Raw genomic sequence first — 5,809 nt, 5'->3', positions numbered from 1 at the left:
TGACAGTGGCTCTCCATCCTGGGAAATGACACAATGGTGAGGCTTTCTGAGCCCTGATTCTTCTCTTTCCACGAGACTGGCAGGCACACAAAAAGAAAGGAAAAAGTGGCATCAAAGGACAAACCCACCCAATTTCTTTTTTGCACAAGTATTCTACAAGACAAAGTCTGGTCTTACTCATTACGGTTTGAAGAAGGTACCTGGTTTCAACTGGGCACCAACTCTTTATGCCTCAGTTTCTTCCTCTGTCACGCCTCATATAAATGATCAGGGTCAACTAGACTAAGTTAGATATATTTTAAAGTATGTAAGATTGTGTACCCTTTTGACCTTTTACATTTTGTCACGTATAAATAAGATTTATACATTTAAAAATTAAGAAAACAGAAGTATGAGCCAGGGGAAGACATCAAAGAGTCTTAAAAAGCAAGACTGTTCCGAACTATAAAAAACGTACAAACTGGTTGTCTCAAGAATCCTCAGGGTTCTATTTGGGTCTAACAGGCTAGGATTCCTTACTGTAATTCTCTGTGGTTGAGGCAGTAGCATAAAGAACAGGTAGGACGTAATTTGAAGCCGGGTGGCACATACCTTGCTAGAAGAGTAGGAATGATAGGAAAGCCATGTGCTAGCTTTCTAGTGCAGCACAGATAATATAAGAACATGAGACCTGGAGTCAGACAGGCCTGGGTTCATTTCCTAGCTACATGGCATGGGCAAGACTCTCTGAGCCCTGGTTTTCTCATCTGTAAAATGGGATCCTACCTCCTTCTTCTCAGAGTCTACACAATGGGGGCCCCTGCTATTGCCCTAGCCACATCCCCTTCTACGCACCCCTTGCTCAGACCATTCCAGCCACAGTGGATTTGCTGTTCCTTGAATATGTCAAGCACGCTCTTGTCTCAGGCTATTGTACCTGCCGTTCCCTTGGCCCCTAGACACCTGCATGGCTCCTTCCCCCGTCAGGTCTCTGCTCAAATGCCGCTGAACCAGTAAGGCCCGTCCTGGCCAGAGTATTTGAAACAGCAACTCTCCCCCTCCCCCTTGTCTCATTTTCCTGCTTTATTTTTCTCCATGGTACTTGTCACTGTATGTTTTGTAACTGCTTTACCTGTCTCTCTACTCGAATGTAAGCTCCAAGAGGGCAAAGATCTGACTCTTTTATTTGTGGTTGGCTCTGAATTAACACTTGTTAGAGGAGCAGAACAGCTGTAATGACCAAGGGAGACAACGCCTGTGAGAACCTAGCACTCACTGTCTGAGCCAGAAGGTGACTGGCAGACAGGTTTTGTTTGGCTTGAACTGCATTTTAAAGAAATTTTTCAGATATCTTTTTTTAAAAAACAATCAGAAGACCTGGCAATACAGGGCCACTGCTCCTACACGGCCACAATCAGCTGGCGCTGAGGCAGAGGATGCCCTGGATGGTTTGCCGTGGTCCCCGCTGCATTCTACTGAATAACACCTGTGCTTCCTACAGGACCTGTCTGGCCGCTGCAGGCATCTGAATTTTCAAGCCCAGATGCAGAATTTCTCTCTGGAAGCATTTACAAGAGAGATTTAATTCATCTGATGAAATGAGTTTAAGATGAAAAGAAACAAACTAGGTGAGCTCGTGATATTAAGGGGAGAGAGCAAAATAAAAATTGTTGTATGCAGTCTGATTCCATCTTTGCTTCAAAAGGAAAAAAAGGATATAAATTTGCATAGGAAAAAGAATGCACCAAAGTATTAATAAAGGTGGTTAACTCCGGGTTTGGGGATTATGGATGACATGTTTTTTTGCAATCAGAACAAAATTTATTTCATAAAAAGCCACACAGATTTATGGTATGAAAATTACACCTCGATAAAGCTGTGAAAGTAAGCAAGCGGGTCAGCGAGCCACCCAGAGAAACTGTCAGCTCCGCACCTTCTTTCGGAACCCCGTTTCCACGTCCCGCATTCTTGTGGCTCCTCTCCCCCCTCGAAGTCACCCTGTCTTATCCACGATAAAAAGAGGGTGCAAAGCTGATCATTATCTTCCATAATCCTTTATACGTTTCTGGGTCTTATTATAATGCCCCTGGGTCCTTCCTTATACACGCTCACAGTTCAGGCTCACGGGGGGCGCAGTAAGGTTATGTGTCCTTTCACATGAGGGTGGAGTGGGAGGAAAAACAGCTGTCAAGTCAGGGCTAAAACCGATTCGGTACAATACTAATCAGATTTCTTTTTTCTAATCTTTAACTATATTTACTGACAGTTTTCCTTTCTTTCCACAGCCTAAGATAATTTTCTGTTTCCTTCTGGGAACAGTACGGCTGAGCAGAAGAGAAGACTCAGAGATTTGGACCCCTGCCTTGGCTCCGCTGGACTACTGCACTGGAGCAAGCTGCTCACTCTTCAGGCCTTAGTTTCTTCATCTGAAAATGGAGCCAACAACCCACTTGTGAGCAAAAGTCCAGATCTATGATCCTGGATTCCCAAGGCTCTTCTAAGTCGTGGAGCCACAAAATGGACTAACCGCAACGCTGAGAAAAATGAGATGATTTTTTTCAGGTGTCTGTACTCTACACAATAATACCTAACATATTTAAAACTTAATAGGCAATCTCAAATTTCTAAACGCCCATAAGTCTCTAAGTAGGCAAAAGAGACGTCACCAAGTTCACACACGCAAGTTTACGTGGTGAATTTACAGGCTGCTAAGATACGCTCTGATTATACACGGTTTTAATAAGCTTGGTCATCTAGTTTCTAGGCCCACTACAGATAAGACAAAGTAAACTGGGAGAGGAAAAGGCACTATGAAAGGCAGGTGCAAGGACAGCAGCGGGAAATTAAGTCTTAACAGCATGGTAGAAACAGAGAAGCAGGAAAGAAAAGTATTTGAAACACAATCCAGATGCGTTCAGGGTACACTTCAACAAGCTCTGAAGGCAACAGTGTTTTCCAGAATAATAAAATAATTTATGTTCACAAAGATGATACTTAGATGCCAAGATAAGTTCCATTATATTTAAGAATGCAAGGAAGGGGATTACATGGATACACTTATTTTGAAGAGATTTCCACGTAAAATTATATTAGAAAAAATTGGTACCCAAACTTTAACGATAAAACAGTAGCCTGTACAGCTCTTCTGAGTTTTTCTCTATTTACTGTCTCTAAGCCATTTATTGGTCACTTGTATACACCGCCGCCCGGTGTTGGTCATCTGTTCGTAAGCGACCTTCCTGAGTGCCGTAGACCCATTACCACACATCATCCCCCCTCACAGTCCTACTGGGTAAATATTGTTGTTCTCCTTCTGCTCGCAGACACAGGGAGGTTCAGTCATTTGCCCAGTTACATAACTAGCGGGCAGCACATTCAGGCTTTGAACTATGGGTCAGCCTGAATCCAAAGCATGTGCTTTTAAGTATTCCACGATTAACTGACGGTCTAATCACGGTACATGTGTGTGTTTGGTCCATCCCACCAACGGCCGAGCTTTGAGAGTAAGGACTCCATCTCACTTGCTTTTCCACGCCACAGGGACCAGTTCATAGAAGGCACTCAAACAACGTTCAATGGCCTTTATCTCTATGCCTCCCTGTGTGGATCCCAAATCCTTAAAGGCAACGTAGTACATCTCAATGTATCTCCAAGCATGGTTCACGGATCGTCTGTACCCCAGACCTACAGAATCAAAGCAGGATCCTCAGGGTCAGAGCGTGGGAACCTGCAGTTAAACCAACAGCTCAGGTGACGCTCACGTATACTAAAGTTTGAGAACTATTGATCTAGTGCTCGAAAGCACATTCTTCCGAGTTAGTCAATCCTGGGTTTAGACCCCAGCTCCCCTACCTACTGGCTGAACGATCTGGGGCAAGTCGGTTACCCAAATTCTTTGCGCTTCAATTCCACCATCTTTAAAATGGGGATAACCTATCTCACAGGGTTTCTGAAGGGACAAAGTTCACTCCTTCACCAGGAATTACGGAGCATGTACTATGTGCCAGCTATGGTTCTTCAGGTGCTTAGGGTACATGAGGGAATAGAGAAGCTCCTCGCCCTCGTGGAGCTTACCTGATATTGGAGAAGACAGATAATAAATGATAAACAAAATAAACAAGTAAACTACACAGTAATTTAATGATAAGTATAATGGAAAAAAATAGATTAGAGCAAGTCAGACAGGGAGAGTGAGGAGGTAATGGGGGTTCAGTTTTATAGAGTGGAGTCCAGGTAGGTTTCGTGGAGAAGGTAACAACTAAGCAAAGATTTTAAAGAGGATAAGAAGTAACATAGGCAGAAATCTGAGGGAAGAGCATTCCAGGCAGAGGGAACAGCCACTGCAAAGGCCTTAAGAGGGGAGTGTGCCTATTGGGTAAGAGGAACAGCATAGAAGCCAGTGTAACTGGAGCCAGGAGAAGGAAAGGAATAAGGGATGAAGTTAGAGAACTAACTGGGGCCACTTCATGTACGGCCCTTAGGCCGACAAGCAAGGATTAAATGAGATAGTTATGTTAAGTGCTTAGAACCCAAATGGTACACAACAAACATTTAACGGGTGGGATCTGCATCTGTATTTACATTAGTATCTTCTGATCCCTAAGCAGCGCTAGTCTGGAAGGTCAGGCTACAGGGATGAGAGCACCTTTTATGTACTTTGGTGGGGTTATAAAGTCCTTCGACATTTCCAAAAGTACAGAAATCAAATAGATCAAAGGCCTGGGTGATCTCCAGCAGCAAGAGGAGATGGTTAATTCTCCGCAGGTGCTCAGAAAACTGAACTAACAGAGACACGCAAAGTCAACAGAGCTTCAATAAAAGACAGGGAAAGAGTGGGGTGTGGATGGGGTGGGCTTGGCTAAAGGCTGAAACCAACAGAAGAGCCGTTAGCAACGTCAGAGAAAAGGCAGTGGAGCGTGGAAGCGTCCCCTACAGCAGTTGAAACACATTCTGATATCAATGAGACCACAAAGTCATGAGAATAATGACTACAAACGGCCGGGGAGTAAGCCAGGGAGCCCAGCAACATGAATGCACTTGTATGGGGGAAGAAACAAATTAAGAGATTCAGGCAAAACTATTCCCTTTCCTGGTGGCGTCTCTTTAATCTTTAATCTCCCTCTCTTGACACCAGGCACTGATCTTGCCCCAACAAGACAAAGGATCACTTCTCAGAAGATAATACCGTTCATCTGGGCGAAGGGCTTCCGAGGAGACGAGTGCCGTGTGTCTGCCAGGCTAAAAGGAAGAGTTCTCTCGGTCATCCTGTCTCACAACTGGGCAGGTCAGGGCCACGACACACCCACCCACCCGCCACGGCTCTCACAAGGCAAAGAGCTGCAGGGCCCCTGAGCTACGGAGACGAGGAGACGAACGTGGTCTCTTTGGGAACTGGAAGCAGGCAAAAATGTAACCAAGGCAGGATGAAGGTACCCAGGCTGGCCTTTAAACTGCTCTCAGTTGTGTGCCAGTTCCTTCTGGCACTTGCCGTAGGGAAGGCAAAGCCAGGTCCTGTCCAGTGGACATCTGGAAGTGGGCATCTTTTGTGGCCTCAATTATGCCTGCTTGGCAAGGAAGAGTGTGGTACTTGGTCTCCGTGACCCTGACTTAACCTGCTCCATAGGCAGCAGTTTAGTCTCAGTCAGAAGAAATGACAAGAAACTCAGTCCATGCGATCTTCGACTCGATACAGTCAATTTGCAATTAAAACCACTATGAAAAACCTTGCATTTTTATTCCATTCCTCAAACTATCTGTCCTGTCTCTCTTTGCCATCTCCTGACAGTAACATAGAAATATACATATAAATTATATATATATATTTGCTTTG

At 44.6% G+C, this 5,809-nt stretch overlaps 1 protein-coding gene across 4 annotated transcripts in view; it reads right to left on the bottom strand.

Annotated features, from left to right (window-relative positions):
• CSTPP1 (centriolar satellite-associated tubulin polyglutamylase complex regulator 1) overlaps positions 1–5,809 on the bottom strand; it is a 177,542-nt gene that overhangs the window by 32,527 nt on the left and 139,206 nt on the right. The gene's annotated exons all lie outside the window — the stretch shown is intronic.

Source organism: Equus caballus, chromosome 12, assembly GCF_041296265.1.
Source record: "Equus caballus isolate H_3958 breed thoroughbred chromosome 12, TB-T2T, whole genome shotgun sequence".
Lineage (NCBI taxonomy): Eukaryota > Metazoa > Chordata > Mammalia > Perissodactyla > Equidae > Equus > Equus caballus.
The sequence above is the reverse complement of the archived record's forward strand: the minus strand, read 5'-3'. Positions and strand labels throughout refer to the sequence as shown.